Below are 18,858 nucleotides of genomic sequence, written 5' to 3'. Positions count from 1 at the left end.
CAGCTGGAAGGGAAGGATATCATACTGGGGAAAGTAGCTATTAGGTTCACTGCCAAGTTGGAAGGATGCTGTAAGTGGAATTTCACAAAGTCGGTCTTCAGTCTGCCACCACTCGATATTTCCCTTAATTATTTCAAAAGCATGAAGTGTATACTTATTTAATTACTAATCAGCACCAAGCCAGGAGGGGCTGCACTAAGATTTGAGGGAAGGACTATAATACAAAATGATCTTTACAAATCAGCAAAAAAAGATGAAGAAAACCCAAAAATTCAAGACAGTTCTAAAGGGAGGGAAACAAAATGTTTCTACACAGAAATCGCAGGAGCAGGACTCTAGAACAGGGGAAGCCAAGCTGGGCAATGACGGTGATCATATGAGATATAGGTTGGTGGCCTGGCCAACCTGGATGCAGTCCTGCAATACCCAAGCAGGGTTAGGTCTGTGCAGTCACACTCCCCAGTGACAGTTTGGTGAGCATCATACAAGTACAAAATGTCCAAGGTCAACTGGAAAGTCAAGTGAACAGATCAGGATGGGCAGGGGACAGGACAGGACACACACCCACCCTCACCATGCCTGGCAAGCACTGGCCTCAACACTTACATAGTGCTGGGCCGAGGGTTGTAGACTTGATGAGATTGCTCAGAGAAATTCCGACCTACTGATGCACTTGTGTTCTGGTCAGAAAACTTGACCTATTGAAGGCACTCATGCTGCTTTCTTTAGGAAAAAAGAATCCTTAAAGGAGAGATGATAACTTGTCTTCAACAAATGAGCAGAAGAAAAGAGACAAATGAGCTTTCTCTACAAGCATTGTTCAATTAGAAGCAGTGGACTTAAAGTGAAGTAGAAGAAAATTAGTTTAAACATAAGGGAAACATCTTCTAAGTATCAAAATAAGCATTGCTGAAAGGGATTTTGCAGAGAGTAAAATGTCCTTCATCCATCAGTTTTCTAAGTATAGTTGATCATGGCCTGAGACAAGAAAATGGAATGGATGACCTTTAAGCCCTTTCTAATCCTATTTTCTCTGATTCATTAACAATTTTGATGAGCATACTCCATGGAATATGTATCTACAAGTAATCAGTGAAATGATTTGTAGAAAAAGGTACTAATGTAACACTTTAAGTTTTTAGTCCTAAGTGATTTGAGTAAACAGGAATAGCATTTCCAGTTTATACTACAATTAGAAATCATCTAGAAGAGCTGCTATTTATTAACTTATAAGATGTAATTATTCATACTGAAATATCTACTTCTAGGTGACACATTTTGAAAATAAGCATTAATGCCTCTCCAGTGTTTTCTATAAAGGCTTTCAAGATGGCAAGTAGCTTTAGGCAGAGCAGAAGACATCTTGTTTTGTCATGTGTAGCTAAATACTGTACAGATTAAGACTGTGGATTTAAAAAACACAGAGCCTGATTCAAACAAAAGTAATGTTAATCACTTGTGGATCATTTTAAAGTGATTTACTCTGTCTAGTCAGCTTTGTCTATTTGACTGAATATAATACCGTTGACATTTCTACTCTCAATTTTAAACTTTGTATTTTTATCTAACTTGTTTTTGCAGTAACTTAATTAAAGAGTGGGTAGCTTGATACAGACACCAGGGTGGAAGTTGCCTTATAAAATATGAAGCAGTGTACAAAGTGTACCACGTTGATATATAACAATGTCAGAGACTGGAAGACCCTGAGCAACCAAACTGCAGTTGCTTATATGTTTATTTATTTATTATCTAATTCAGTCCCTTGGGGTCAACATACACTTACCCATGGAAGCTTGTACTACACAATTAGCCATAGTATGTAGCCAAGAGCCTGTTTAATACATGGCTGTCTTCCATGAAACAAAACTGTTAACATAATGCCAATGTTATTGACATTAACATTGTCAATAATTTGTCTATATATACAACCAAAGCTAAGGTGGAAGTACTTCATTGGACCATCTGTGAGTGGATTCTGTATAAATAATTCTGCCAACTCCACTAAATATCACAGAATCACAGAATTACAGAATATTCTGAGTCGGAAGAGACCCACAATGAGCATAGAGACCAGCTCCTGGCCCTGCACAGGACAGTCCTAGGAGTCACACCTTGTGTCCAACAGTATACGATACTCCTCATACAACTTCCCCTCAAGTCCCTTCACCACCTCTGTTGCCTTCCTTTGGGTGTTCTCAAATAGTTTAATTTCTCTTTTGTATTGTGGTGCTCAGAACTGCCCCCAGCACTCGAGGTGAGGCTGCCCCAGTGCAGAGCAGAGCGGGACAATCCCCTGCCTTGCCGGGCTGGTGATGCTGGGCCTGACAGGGTTGGCCCACCTGGCTGCCAGGGCACTGCTGGCTCATGTTCAAATTGACATTGACCTACTTAGGGCTTGATTTGGTTACCTGAAGGTAAGTATTTGGTACCATGGAAGATGCTCTGGGCTGTCTCTGCTGGTCTTCATGCCAGTGCAGATGACTGTAGTCCTTCTGTAACTCCTGTGCCAAATCTATAAACTTCATATAGACCTGAGCCCTACACGACAGAAGATATCTCAAAGGGCACTTAGAAGCATGTATTGGCAGATGAATCAAGAGTTATAGTAGCTCAGTATTAAACACCTAGCTGTCATTTGGTTACCAACATCTCAATTAGCTAATCTGAAGGCAGACACTTGTGCTAGTATATTTATTCACCTGCACTGAGTGCCACATCCAGTCTTTTTTTAAACACATCCAAGGATGGTGACTCCACTACCTTCCCAGGCAGACCATTCCAGTACTTTATCACCCTTTCTGTAAAAAACTTTTTCCTAATACCCAATCTATATTTCTCTTGGCACAGCTTAAGATGTATTAGTTATATATATCTATATTAGTTTTGGGGTTTTCCCCCCTGTCTGTTCTCTCTAAAGAAACCATGGAAGAAACATGTTTCATTATAAGGAACAGCAGAGTCTAGAGAAGCAATAATTGAAGCCTTGCTTTTTTCCTTCCTCCAAATCCGCTTGCAGGTGATATATAATATACATATTACACACAATTTGATAACATTGCAGCAGGAGATGTGTCATAGCCCATCTAGGCACCTATCTATACATCTGTACTTTTAAACATTGATAACAGTGTGCTCGTGGAGCAGGTTTCACAAGCTGCCTTGCATCACTGCCAGTGTACAGCAGGTTTAGTTACACTCAAAGGCACCTGACTCATTCAGGCTAAGTATCTACTTTCATCTTCCTTCATTGGGATATTATATGCCAATTATCACTCCCTCAGCTGTGTACAGAATGAGCTTCATCTTCCCCAAATTTAGGTCTCTGTAGATGCTTTCATGTGTATTAATGACCACGGTCTCCCTCTATGATAATGGAGAGAAAACAGCCTCACTTGGGCAAGTTTCATGTGCCCTTTTAGGTGTCTGCCTTGAGACCCTTGTTTTTAATAATAAGTCTTCCACCATAACTGCCTCTTACCAACTGGTTGCAAAGAAGAAAGCACTTTAAAATGCAAAGAAAAGTGACTAAAGGTCAACTTTAGTCCATTTTCCATGGAACTGGATGGAGGGTATTTATAGAATCAAGTATCAGGTCTCATTTTAGGATTGAGAGTAACTTGCTGAGGTTCTCAATCGATATTATGAGCCTATATTATACATGTGAACATGACTAAGTGCTTTGTGTGCCTCCTCTATTCACTGCTCTCTTCAGGGAAAAAAAAAGTATTTTAAGGCTTAGCTGACTCACGTCTAGCATGGTCAAAGCTAACTCATTTCTGTACCTACTGACACATAAATAAACTCAGGTATAGAGCTGCTACATACATGGCAAGCCTGAAGCTTTTCATGTGGAAACTGCCTATGTCCTGATTCAGAAGATGTATGAAATACATTCACAGGAATATTATTCAACCCTAGTCTAAATAGAAGTACCTGGATATTCTTATGATACCACAGTGTTGAAAGCACTCTGACACACTGGTGACTCCTATTGTCCTGAGCATGCCTATGAATTACTATGGAAGGATTGGTATTGACCTGCAGCCTTTGTATTATCAGTTTGAAATAGTCTAGAACTATAGGAGGCAGAACAGCATGTACTGCATTTCAGTCTTCCTAAAGAGAAACAAAATTATCACATAGATTGTAAAAGATTTGGTGAGTCAAAAAATAATTTTAGAAATTTGTCTTTGGCATTTATCTAAGGTTTTTGCCGACATATGATAGCCTGTACTAACCCTTATAATAAAACTGAGTTTTACTTCAAAATTAAAGGGGAAAAGAATGAAATTCACTGTGCATGAATGTGACATTTTCATTTCTATTTAAAGTTACTTTACAAACTAGAGCTCAGGAGGTGCTGTTCCAGTGCTCCCTCATTTATAACCTATTTTGTGACTCACAAAAAGCTTGTATAAACAATCATTGTGAAAAATAAATTAATTCTCTCCTCATCTCTTTTACTCCTGAAATGCCATTACTATAGTTCACAAATATGGACATGGTCTCAGTGCTATTCATTAAAACATTGGTTAACAAGAAACAAGAAAGATGTTAAAACAGAATTGTAGTTTAGATAAAATATTATTTCGTATGCTGCCAGGAAAGATTGAAATGGATTCTATTCTGTTTGTCATAGGAGGCTACTAATAGCACAAGAACTCCCTGGAGAAACCCACTGAAGCAAGGCCATGACCCATCTCTGTAGGAGGTGATCCACCATCATCCTTCCTTTGCAGCTTTTCTGCAAGATGAACAGCTTTAGATGACACAGGAGCTCTGCAGGTAGAGCTGAATCCACTTTGGTTTTGGACTGCCTTAGCCACAGCAGGAAGCCAATCCTTCCCCTTCCTACTCTATTAAGTAGATAATTTAAAGTGGCATCCTACAGCATTTCAATTTAATTGAAAGTGTTAAATGAAAAATGATTGACAGAATCAATTTTTGGTTTTATATAATTTGCATGGGCTTGTGGGAAATGTTCTAATCATTTACCTTTCCACTCCACATTTAGGAATACATCTTGCTTATATTTTGCAAATGTTTTTTTCATGCTGAAAAAATTTTGTACTTTACTAGGTTTTGTGCGGGAAGAAAAGTATCTATGATGTGTGCTGAACTCCTTCAGTTATTTTGGAAATAATGATGAAACTGTAAGATTGCTGAAATTATTAAATCACCGTAATACCCAGACAGGATGTCTAGAGCCATCAGCTCTTGAGGCCCTATAATAAACTCTGCAAAGCATCTGAAAATCTGACCCTGATGTTTTGAGCTAAAATACTTCAAACTGATAAAAAGCACAAAGAGGTAAATATGCCACACTGCCAAACTATACCGGTGATACTGCACTGTAAGAAGCTGCATTTTCAGCGGTGCAATCAGATCATCATCTCCTGCTCAAGAGTTAAGATGACATTGAAATATAATTGCTCAAAGTTAAATAACTAAATAAATATTTTCAGTTTCATCAGGACTTCTGTAGATTTAATCATTTAATTTAGAGGCTTAGCAGAGAATGATCACAATTAAAAAGGTATTTCATTTGTAATGTTACTTTGGTCTGGGAGATATTTCCTTCACACAGAATGGGAAATAACTGTGGAGCCAGAATACTTACCAGTGGGAAGATCATTTTTGGATATCACCACCGAATGGATTTAAGTGCCAGTCTTTGAGCTACCAAATGTGATGAAGGGAATCTGAAAGTATTAGATATTACAGATAACTGGATTTTAGCCTAGGCTAAACAGTTATTTGAAGAGGCAAGTTGGAGTAATTAAATCATCTCAATGCTACAACTTTAGTCTCCAAGTAGTGTGGTGAGAAAAAGTAAGACGCAAAGAATTTGGTTTTTTTCCTAAAAAAAGTCCACCAAAAAAATCCCATTGCATTATGTCAGGCTGCATAGATCCTCTAGGATGTGGGAAATACATGTTACACAGTGATGGACGAGGAAGAATATGCTATAAGAGTGTCTGTTGAACAGAATGCAATTTTCCCTCCTATTTCTTGTTTTTGCAGGGGAAAAAAACCCAAGATGATATTTCCTTATACAGATTTTTGTATGAAGGTATCCTTAGCTGCCTGTGGAGACTAAAATAATTATTAACAATAATTATTTCATTAGCTCTGGATATTCAGAAACAGAAATTGTAATGATACACCCTGCATTTCTACCCATGGGCAAGGTGTATAAGATTCTTTAAAAAGAAAAGGAATATAGACTTCCCTTATTATTTAAAGTATATAAGAAGTTTTGGGGTCATCACATTACTGATTGAGATTCATCTCTAATTTTATAAAACTTCCTCAGAGCATTTTTGGCACAACGGTCATATATATAAGGCAATTTTATACTGAAATCTTTCTAATCAGAATCTCTGGTGAGAATCCTGAATGGAAAAAGAAATCTCAGCCAGTATATTTTTAAAGCATGCAGCCATTCAGAATCTGATTACCTTTTCACATTTTCATACAAAATGGATTAATGTGTCCCTGTCTTTATTACATTTTCAACACTTGTCATTCGTGATTAAGCCAACACTATGAAGATGTATTACACAGCAGCATAAATGGCCACATTAAAATAGGGTATATATGTGCCTGAGAAGTTAAAGGCAGATTGATTTGTGATACTTTTACATTAGATGTAATGTACCTAAAAATATTTCACACAACTCGAGAGTCAACAATCTGGGGGGAAATATAAATAAATAGATGGAAGCTTACATGGAAGGGAAAGAGCTGCAGAAAAGTGTTAAATAAATCAACCGTGTGTGGGGATGTGGTAGAGTGCTAGGAAGAAAGCTAGATCCAATTTCTTAGAGATAACAGCTCAAATGAGAAATTGCCACACAATTGGTAGCACCTACTCCAGAGGTCCAGTGCTGGGAGACAGAGTTTATTATGGAGCAGAAGTGATGTGTACTGAGAAGGATCCTTGAGAAATCTTACTTTGTGCCTGTCTTAAATGATCCCTAATTCTCTTGGGAAAATCTTTCCCCCATTAATTATAGCATTTACTCTCTATGCAATTTATCTCACTTCTACTTATCCTGCTACACAACATGTGGACTTCCAGTATGTAAGGGGCTTATAAGAAAAATAGAGGGAGACTTTTTATGCTGGCTTGTAAAGGAGAAAGCAAGGGTTCTAAATTGAAGGACGGTAGATTTAGATTGGCTATAAGGAAGAATTATTTTAGTGTGAGGGTGGTGAGACACTGGAGAAAGCTTTCCAAAGAGGCTTCTACATCTGTGGAAGTGTTCAAGGTCAGGTTGGAGGAGGCTTTGAGCAACCTGGTCTAGTGGAGGATGTTCCTATTCATGGTGGAAAGGGTGGATATCATGATGTTTAAGGTACCCTTCAACCTAAATCATTCACTGATTTTCTGTTGGATCACCTCCACAGAGTACCTGACTCCATTCCTATTATTTCAACTCCACTACTGATTCTTTTTTTTTTTTATTGGACATTAGGTTTGCTACTATTTTGAGACATTTACTTGTATTTCCAAAATAGAGTTGCACTCTATTTTGAAGCTTGTCATTTGGAATATGAAATAGATGACAGAGCAACACCACCTTTTTGCCCTTGTTTTGATTTGTTTTTCACTCTATTTTTTTAAATACCAAATAATTCAATCCAAATTTCTGCACTTGGGATCTAACAAAATTTAAAAATCAATAATAATAATAAACTTTTTTGATTTGTTTTCTAACCTGTGACTTACTCTGCTCATACAAACCTATAAAAGTCTGTCTAAAATCCAACCTATGAAATGATAGGCTTTAGACTTCAATCAAGAAAGTTTAAAGTTGCCTTTAACTTAGTCCCATTGAAGTCTGTTTTGCCATCTGCTTCTGGAGGCAAGGTTTCTAGCTGAATACTAACTGTAAAATACAGCTGTCAGCGACAGTGCAGCTGCCATCTTAAAAGTCAGTATGAGACAGATCCATCAGACCATCATTATAAAATGACCTCTAGCATGACATCACCTGTAGCAAAATTTCAACTTGGAATGGCCCTTAAACATTTTTTTACTGTCTTTCATGTAATCTGCTGTAACAAGTACAGGAAATATAGTAGTGTGGTTTCTACTGTGGGAGTGACCTGCCAGCCAACAACCGACCTTACCTAAGAGGTACTTAGATGGAGTAGAGGGGCCAGGCCAGCCCAAAGCAGCAGGTTCAGATCTGCTTGGCCCCAGATTTTTGGGGCATCTAGTGGTTCTGTTTACAGTGCTTGTTCATGGAAAAGGCAAGTGAAGTTCCATGGACATCTCACCTCCCCTTTCCATTGTGGCCCTGTCTGAGCAGCACTCTCCTTCAGCAGCCAGCTTACTCCTCAGTCTCTGTGCATATACATATCTGAACCAGATAAGTTTCATCTTGTACCCCTCTAATTTATCTCGCTGGTACTGAATTATCATCCCTCCTGTGATTCTCAGCCCTGTCCCTGTTCTTCGTTCATCATCCTCATGCATATTGTCTGACTCGGTGCTGCTGCCGATAGCATCGGCAGCCGCCACGTGCTGTGCCGTGCACTGCAGAGATTATTCACATCTAAGCTGCTTGCTCTGTGTACAGTCAATCTCTCCACGTAAATGAGAATACCATTACAGTCTTTCTGATAAACACTGGTCCCCTTTGTATGCCTCTTACCCATTTTTCTCAGAAGTCATTCTCATTACTTGCTGGTAACAGTGATCATTCTGAAGACTTTAGTGAGAGCATTTATCTGCTTTGGGATGATTTGGGGTCATTTTTTTCCTCCTGGACACATTTCATCTCTGAGGCTGTTTCCAAGGGCAGTTCCATGGTTAGAGAGAATTTGGAGGAGAGTACATTTACAGTTTGGGGTTTTTCTCCTGAAGAAGAGAATGCAGAGTTAGCTGTCTATGGGGAATTATGAGAACAAGATTCTAAATCTCACTGCTTTAAATTATTCCAAAAGCCATGGCCTGGAAGGTGTAATTGGCAGGGAAGTGTAGAATTTGTCAGTGCAGCTCAATAATTATCTAGTCAGAACTCCTGAATGAACTCTTCCAGGTAATTTTTTTCAGCTCTAGACAGCTCTGCAGCTATTTTATTTCAGCTTAACTATTGTGAAGTAGTCATGATTTTGTGTAGTATTTTTAGTTTCCCAGATGAATAATGCATTTTGTTTTGCTCACTAAAGTTACTGGGGCTCAGGTATGTCTACCTTTTTAACATTATTTTTATTATTTTGAAAAAAAAATTGTGATAGAGTGCTAAATCTGTTTTGTATAGTACAGCATATGGTTGCCTGAAGTATCCCTCTCCCTCATTTTTTTAATTTATATGATACATGAAAAATGGCATAAATGTATTTCCCTGTGTCACATAGAATCTGTGTAGCCAACAATAATGAATATGCTTTACTCTTCAGCTTGGTAGTGTTTCATTTTTTCCTGACAAGATTATTTGACAAGCAGACCCTGCACTGGCAATGTTGTTTATTTTCATAGGCATGTAAATTATCTTGACAGTCTCATAAACATAAATTGGCAAGCATACTGTCCCACAGCAATGCTTGTTAAAATACACTAATGGAATATAATAAATAAATTATTCTAGTGTGTTTATAATATGCTAGCATACCATTACATCTTGTGAAAGTTTTACAGCACAGTATATAGAGCAATATATGATCTATATTTCTTACAGTTTGCAATAGCTTGTTGGTCAGATATTTAATGCAATTAACTCTACAGAAAAATGCATAGACCCATACTCAGGAGTCCATTCAACTTCAAAATCATGGAAATAATAATTTACCCAGACTGAAAATTCTAGATAGTTTTTACCACTCTGTACACATCAGTTTCATGGAATCATACAATGGTTTGTGTTGGAAGGGACACCAAATTTCACTTGCAATACCTGTGCAGGAGGGAGGTGGAGGGAAATGCACATGTATCCAAGTAACAATCTGATTGCTTGGTAGCTGTTAGATGGGTTGGATACCAAAATACTCAAAGATGTTTGGAGTGCACCTTGGAAACAGGTTTAGCTTTGGAAGTCCACAAAGAATGGATGCTAATTATTCACAGATGGTCCAGGTGAATGTCACACTGTAATTGACTGAGCTGTTTTTGCTGGTTGTTCAAAGTTCTCCATAGAAGCCATCAGCAATTTGAAGTTGTCCTTGATAATAAAGAAAGAAGCTTCAGAGAGGTCTTGGATGTCTTTGGAGCCAAAGCAAGCTGAGACACAAACATCAGTGGCAAATATCACCTCAGACTGAAAGTCCATGACCACATCATAGGTGTCAGCTCAGGGTGGCCTATAATCTTCATTCTTATAAATCCCAGGCCTCTCTAGGGTACCTTTAGTGCCACTGGAAGAAAGAAGAGATTTTGAAGAAGAAATCACTTCACCTAATTTATAGGGTGAAAAATCATGGTCTCAAGGAGACTATATCTCTGTTAAGGAAGCCCATATCAGTTGCTCAGATTTCAATAAAAATTTTTAGTGAGCTAAAGTCAGGGAGAATTAGTTCTATCTAGAGAGTTTGAAAATTGAAGAGATATTCCCCTCAATGTTTTCCCTCATTATATAATCACCATTTTATGAATCAACTGTAAATAACAAGCAGCATCTAATCTTCTCCCTGGAGTAATTAAAATTATGATAAGGGAAACAACTCCAGAGCACTTGGCTACCTCCTATCTCCTTGACATGTGTCAAATTGGTGTCACTGCCAGTATCTTGTAGAGACCAAATTGCCTGCTTTGTCAGGCAGGATAAGAACTTGTCTTTGTATTTTTCTCTGAAATCCCAAATTTTTCAGTGCTGATATGAGTAGAAGTTCAAAAAGGTCATTAAATACCTTCAAATTCTTGAGCCACTTTAGCACCAGTCTGAGTGCTGAGTGCTGTCAGGAACTGTCTAATTAATATCAGCTCCCAAAGACTCCTGAGAGCCATTCCAGCGGTCAGCAACAAGCCAGCCCAAAGGTACACTCTAGAAATTACCTTTAGTGTTGATTCACTCATTTTCAAGGCAGGACAGGAGGCTGCCTGGCAAAAGACAGACTGCAAAAATATTGTTTCTAAATGCACAATATAAAATGCAAGAACTTTACCTATTTGTGTGGTTTTGTATTGGGCCAGTTTCAATGAAAAATTCTCCTCAACAAAAAATGACTGCATAATATGGCCCATAATTTCATTATTTTCTTACCCCTTCCCTTACTGAAATAAATATTTATTGAGCTCAACAGGGGGAATAAAAAATCTCTGGCATTCTCCTTGTGCCACTATTTGTATGAGTTTTCCTATGTCTCATTTCTCCATGACAACCTCATTTGACAGGCAGTCCCTGCTTTGGCAATGTTGTATCATATTTTCTTAGGCATGTAAATTCTGTTGACAGTCTCATAAACATAAATTGGCAGGCATAGTGTCCCAAAGCAATGCTTATTAAAATACGCTAATGGAATAGTATAAATACACTATTTTCAAATGCAAGCAGAAAATACACACAGGTTCATATGATATTTCTGCTACTGATTGATGGGAGTTACAATCAGGGACAATTACAAAATTTCCAATTTTGTGGTTCAGCTCCTGAGGTCCACCAGTACACCCAGTTGCTGCCACAGCCTTTTCTTCCCAGTTCCAGCACTAATGCTGAGACATAGCCAGCCTTGTGCATGGTGTTTCTAATCTGTGGCTGACACTGTTCTCCCTCAGCATCTCTCTAATGCCTTTCCTGGCACTCTAAACCCACAGATCCTGGTACCTCTGAGCCGAGCAGCAGCTGAGTGTCACCTCCCTCAACGCTGCCTCATCCACTTCTGTGTCGCTGCAATAGAAACGGGGATGTTAGCTCACCCTGGGAGTAAGTTACTGCACTCCAGGAGCAACAGGAAAAAAAGGAAGGAAATTTTCAATTTTCCTGAGATGTAATTCCCCTTTGGTAGTGTTTTTGCGATGGCAAAGCCAGACTACAGAAATTGTTCCTATGACAGTAATCTTAATCAAAATAATTAATTTTTAACAATTGCAAAATTCCACAAGATTTTTTTTTAATTTTAAAGGTGTTCTTAAAACATTTGTTTATTGTATATATATTTATTTCTTTAGAATCAAAATAAAAGAACTACAATTACTTTTAATAGTGAATATTTAATTCAGCTTCAAGTCAATGTTGCCCAAAGACGTTGTGGACTCCCCATCCCGGGAAGTGTTCCAGATCAGGTTGGATGGGGCCCTGAATAACCTTCGAAAATCTCTTTGCCAATTAGAATTATGGAAAACCAGTTTAAAAGTTAGGTCTATTTAATTTTTTTTTCAAAATTGTATGCCATTATTCTAAAATTAGAACAGTGAAAAACACTATTGTGACCTTTTATTTGCCATATATTACCCAGTCTTATAGGGTCAACAAATTTTTTTATTTTTATAATACTGCAGAAAATTTTACTGTAGTGCATTTTTATTCACTTAGACTACTCATGTTTTAAATATAGATTAATTTAATTTCAGTTGTAATAAAGGTTTCAAAGTCTTTCCAAAGAAAGATTTTAGTGCAAACAAACCTTTTTTAAGAAAGAGAAGCAGAAAGAGTGCTGTTAAGCATAATTGGGAGTTAATAAGCTTTCACATTTTAGATGTGCCCATTTATTTGGGGGTAGATGAAGTAATTTGTATAAGACAAGCTTGGAGCACTTAGTAATTTATCTGCAAAATAATGTTATATAAATGTAAGTTGCAGGACTAAACTTTTCAGTAGAAACTTGCAAATTCTGAAAAAAAAATTAGTATTGGACTTAAGAACCAAATTTTCAAAGGTGAGGACAGATACCTGCACAGATTTTCAGAAGGGTGTAAAGAGGTTTGTTAGCTAAAACCAGAACAAGCAGAGCACTTATGAGCTTAAAATAGTACTTAGGTAAAATTGAAGTGTGACTTCCAGAACATTAACAGAAATATCTCCTGACCCAGTACATTTGAGATGTACCATCCATCTATATCTCCAGGTATGTGGGTAGGTTGAAGACAAATGTCTACAAGACAGTCAAACTAAGTGCCCGCTATAGGCAGTGGTAAGAAAAGGCACTTTTAGGATGCAATTCATCAGATTCCCTATCAATCCCCTGTTTTAGATTAAGATAAATTTCCCTCTTGAAGCATCTGTTTTCTTTTTGGTGATCATAGAGAAAATAACTGTCCCATAGTAGGTTCCTACCTCTGATGAGGTAGATAAATCCTAAATTTGGTTGTTGGGGACCATGGAGGAAAAGACAAGCCTGAGGCACAGAGGCACAAAGAGCAACCCTGTAGAGTGTCAAAGCCTCTGTGCCATGAGGAAGAGGAGCCCCATCTCTGTTCCCAGTGCAGCTGGGGAGCCATTGGCTCTGTAGTGGACAGTGCATGCTGGGGCAGGGACACAGACCAGGGAGAGTCTTGTGGGAAAGAAAAGCACCTCCATTTATCATCTGCGACCAAGCAGAGCAACCAAAAGCAGAACATTTTTGTTGTATCTTTGGCAATTGCTACTTAAAAACTTTATAAAACCAAGTGCATAGCTTCTATGACAGAGACCAGACCACTGAATTTTCTCTTGTCTGTTCTTCCCAGTGATATGTTGAATTGTCTCATTTTTGAATGGTACAATGTTCACTTTCCAGCTGTCCAAGCTGATGTTTTCATCCCAGACTAGGACTTTGGAGTGTTTTTGCTTTTGGGTTAAAAAAATTCTGTAACTCCAGAACTGCATATAATTATTTATATATGTGTACACAGAAAAAAATCTAAATGTAAAATTAGCATTAATTAAAATTTTCCCACATACTTGACTCATAATTATTCTCCAGCAACAAGTAATAAATATAATTAGGACAAGTGAGAATTATGGGACAGGAATAGTGCAATGAGTTGGAGAGAAATAGCAGAACATAGGTTAAGAAGAGAGGAGAAGTATTACTGAATTATTATTACTTCAGAAAGAAATTAAGCTTGATGGCTCATGACATTTCTCCCACCAGTATTTTCCAGGCCTATTTTTATGTAGCTCTTTAAGATATTACTGATGGTAGCTTTAAAAAATATATATTTGAAGTATGACTAAATAAAAAAAAAACAAACAAGGAAATAGGTAAATGTGTGTGAAGTGGAACTACTGATATCGTGTGCAGGAACAAGAATGATTTAATTTGCAGAAATTGTTAAGAAAGATCCCACTGAGTTCACTAGACTTACCACCGCTGGGTTTAATCTGTATCAATAAGATGGAGGGATCATGCAATTAGTGCTTCCACTTTGTAAAAGCAGCAGAAGAGAAGGATGAAAGCAGGCATGAAGAGGATAAAGCAGGAATGTGGAGGCTAACGATATAAAGGAATGTAAAGTCAACATTTTTGTGTGTCTATATCAATTGCTGAAGTTAGAGCATTTTGCTGACTATTTCTTTGAAATAAAATTTTTGTGAAATGCTCATAGCAGGGCAGAACTCACTTGCTTTAATGTGTCTTAAAATCTGAAAGAAGGAGAAGCAATATCTTTTATTAAACTAGCTGATACAGTTATAAAAAGAGAGCAGTTTCCAAGGGCACAAGAAAAAGGTTTGTATGCCTGAAGCATGTCTAGTTTTGAAACCATAAAGTAGAGTTAATAAAAGATCCTTCCTCTCCCTAAACCTTACCTCTCTATATCCTTGAATATCATCCGTAATGATCCTATTACTTGAAAATATGAAAAACTTCAGCTGCCTCAAGAAATATCCCTCCTATCAAATTTCTGACTTTTGTCATGATCATTGTCCAAGCAGAACAGAAGGACAGAATGAGGGAGAGCCAGTTATGAGCCTGTATATACCTCACAGTGGCTCTGCATTTTGCTAACACCGGTACAAAATATTCTTAGAGTTTTGGATCAAGGAGATGAATTTTAAAGGCAGAAATACAAGTACCAGTCTCCAATTTGCAATGTTCAGAGTAGAAACTCTGCCTATTTCTGTGTAAATATTAACCCTTTTAGAGATCTATGTCGGCAGCTGATGGATTTATTTTGCTTATTTTTTGGGCAAACAGTAGATTAAGTGAAAAACCCTCCTGGGACACCTGGAAATGAATTTTAACCAACCTCCATAAAACAAAGGTGGTGGGGTATTTTGCACCTGTCCTAAACCATTCAGATAAGCGATTGAAAAATTCACATTTTCTGGATTATGGTGATACTCTTAATGTTGGTAATTTTTTGGGTGTCTGATTGATGAGCCTTGCTCAGATATGTAAAGTTAAACTGGATTCAGAAGAACTGGATTCAGAAAAAAAATTTTCCATTAGACCACATTCCATTAAATTTCATTTCTTTTGAACAACTGCTAAGGCTCTATTTTTTTGCAAGTAGGTTAGTATTTGGTTTCCGAAGACTGTCCAGAAATAAACACCAACATTGTTGGTTTTGAAAGGAAAAGAGACACTGACAATTTTCTCTGTGTTACTTTCTGGCTTTTGCCATTTTCCAGTCAGGACAAATCTATTAGGAGATGCTAAGGAAAATTTTGAAATCTGGTTTTAGCAGATCAGTAAGATAGATATTTCTAAATAATGTTAGTGTCTGATAGCAATTACAAAGTCTGGAGGGACATAGGAACACACAAGACCTCTTCCAGACCAATATTTCAGTGTTTCTTTGCCAATTTAAGAGTAATTGTAAATACTAATATAGTCCCCAATTTCAGATTCAAATCAATTGCTGAATTTGCTGAAGAGTGTCAGTTACAACAAAGCAGCATTTTGAGTGGATAAATAGTTGAAGTGGTAGTGGTGTAGCTCACCAAAATATTCACTTAGCCCTACAAGGAGATTCAAATACTGAACAAAATTGTTTAAAAAAAAAGGAGGTGAAAAAGGAAACTCATATGCATTAATTTATCCTCCTACATAACAATTAACAGGAGAAGACTCTTTTCCACTTCTCTGCAAAGATTAAATAGCTGAATGTCAGTGTTGAGGAAACATAAACCTTGATTTCATTACTTAATAAAATATAGTACACTGACTAAAGAAATGTGAACCAGTACAAAGAATTAAAATTTCAGAAACTGAACTTGTAATAATAATTAGGGAAAAAAAAAGCTTTTAGTTTAGGAATTCTCCTGTTTAATATTTCTCTCTAAATATGCTAATTCACAGCATTTAGGTATGAAGTTGCAAGAACGTCCCCACTTACTCCACACATGAAATAAAGAGGTAAAATGTACTAAAAACCTTTTTCTTTTGGGTGCCAGCTCATAGAAATCAAGGGATTTGTCAGAACACTGAGACAAAGAAGTCAAACGTACACCAGCAGAGCTTAGCTTAGTCCCCTGGTCAGAGACAATGGGCTCATCGGTGCTGAGCTGAGCTGACACAGCTCTGCCCTCACTCAGAGGCATCCACTCCAGCTGGGGCTGTTCCTGCACTCTCCTGCCCCTCCCTGGCGAGGGCAGATACTTTTTTAGGTCATGTAGCGACTCCAATGAAATTGAGAGGCTGGTGTAAAAATACTGCACTGGCTGCTAATATAAATCCTATGATTTATGATTATATTTTTGTGAGAGGTCAACCCTGACTGGATGCCAGATTCCCTCCAAAGCCTCTTTGTCACTGCCAGCCTCAGCTGGACAGGGGAGAGAAAATGTAGTGAATGACTTGTGGGTTTAGATAAAGGCAGAAGAGATCACTCACCAGTGACCATCATGGGCAAACAAACTAGACTTGGGGGAGGTGCTTTAATTAAATCAGATTTGGATAAGGAGAAATAAAAACTAAATCTGAAAAGAGAATGGGCAATAAGGGCTGTAGTCAGCTCAGTACACATTGCCCCTGCTGCTCTTTCCCCCTCAGTAAGAGGACTGCTCACATTCTTTCCCTGCTCCAGTGTGGGTCCCTTCTGTGGGAGGCAGTCCTTCAGGAGCAGTGTGATCCAGCTTGGGTCCCCCACAGGGCCAGAGATCCTGCCAGGAGTGTCTTCCAGCAGGGGCTTCTCACAGGGTCACAGACTCCTTTTGGCATCCATTTGCTGCAGTCTGGCATCCCCCCTGGGCTTCAGGTGGATCTCTTCTCCCCCATGGACATCCAGGGGCTGCAGGGACACAGCTGCTGCACCATGGTTTCACCAAGGCCTGTGAGGGAATCTCCGCTCTGGGGCCTGGAGCACCTCCAACCCCTCCTTCACTGACCTGGGAGTCTGCAAGGATGATGCTCTCACAATTATTTTCACTCCTTCCTTCTGACTGCTGCTGGTGTTGCACAGGGTGGGTTTCTTCCCCTTCCCCCATCCCCATTCTTCTTAAATATATTATCCCTGAGATGTTGCTGCCATCCCTGATGGGCTCAACCCTGAGCAGTGGTAGGTCCCTCTCAGAGGTCTGGCTTTGGCTCCATCAGACATGGGGGAAGCTTCTGGCAGTTTCTCAGAGAAGCCACCCCTGTAGTTCACTGCTGCCAAAACATTGCCACCCAAACACAATATAATTTTATAAATAGGTGCCTTTTGGTGTATTCTGTAGTTAAATCTAGACTGGATTGCTCAAGGATGATGGCCAATGTGCAGCTGCAGTGTATTGAACAGATACTCGTGTGTCAACACACTGAGTAAGGAGGCTCCACCCCCCGTCCCACCTTACTCTGTGCCTCTCCTATTTGCACAGACCCTCTCTAAAATTTCTTTGCACAGATCTGTGTCCTGGCTCAGAGCAGGGGCTCTATTACACATGCCTACATCTGTGGTGGTCTTCACTCTGGCTCTGAGCTAGGTCCCTGTGGTGTCCCTTCACTGTGTTCCCAGGACTGGGAGTGCTGTACGACACTGTGCTGAAATCTGTTGGTTTTTTAGTGAGTCCAGATGTGTTGTGACGTTGGACTCAGGTCTCACTGATGGATCTGATAGCAGATTATGGATTGTGGATGGAGGACAAATTAAAAAAAAAAAAAAAAGTGTTAGTGCTCTTGAGCTTGACAGGGCCAATGTAGAGGCTCTGTGACTGTTAATTTTCTCAGCTTCCCAGGGGGATCACCTGGAAGATTCTGTGACAGCCATTCCTGGAAGCTAAGTATTGCTGAAATTCTCTTTCTAGTGGGTTCTGCATGACCTTTCTCTCCATTGCTACCCAAGTCCTCCAACCTAGCACTGAACAGAAACAATATGATGCTCTGAATTGTTATTAAATATATCACAGTTTTAAAAGATAGCCAGGAGAAGAATGATGCCCTGAAAATGATACAGAACTGGGGAAGAAGTTTTGATATAACCACATTTCCAAATCCTGTGCTCAGAAAAGGGGAGCTAGATAATAACTTATCCCACATATTAAATAGCAGGGAAAGAGTATGACTGTGCCCCAAAGGGACAATTCAACCCTGTTTTCCTTAAAAGTGCAGCAGTTAAGCACTTAGGAACTATTTCCATCTGCAGTCAAACTGCTTGATAAAAAAATCAGTGCCACTGACTAAGCATAGTAAAGGGAAGGCAAAGCAGATTTCCTATCAGAAAGAGCAGTCCGGTCAAAAATACATTCTGAGACATTTCAAGCTTCATAACATATTGCTGTCTCAGACATTACAGTGAACAGTCCATTAACAGTTTCGCAAAATGAATGCTGACCTCCACGTATTTATTTACTTGTATTTCTCAATATTTTAAATAGAGGATCTGGTTTTGGACCTCTCTCAGCTCTGAGGCAGCACAAAGTTCTGAAGCTTAAAATGACTTGTTTTGCTGAGGTTGCTTTTTTAATTTTACTGAAATATCATCTTATTTTATACAGAATAGTATTGACTCATTTTTGTATCCTCTTAAGATAAATCCCAATGAGCTGTGTTCCTAACTCCTTCTTATTT

Source organism: Motacilla alba, chromosome 3 (genome assembly GCF_015832195.1).
Source record: "Motacilla alba alba isolate MOTALB_02 chromosome 3, Motacilla_alba_V1.0_pri, whole genome shotgun sequence".
Classification (NCBI taxonomy): Eukaryota; Metazoa; Chordata; class Aves; order Passeriformes; family Motacillidae; genus Motacilla; species Motacilla alba.
Note: the sequence above shows the minus strand (reverse complement) of the source record.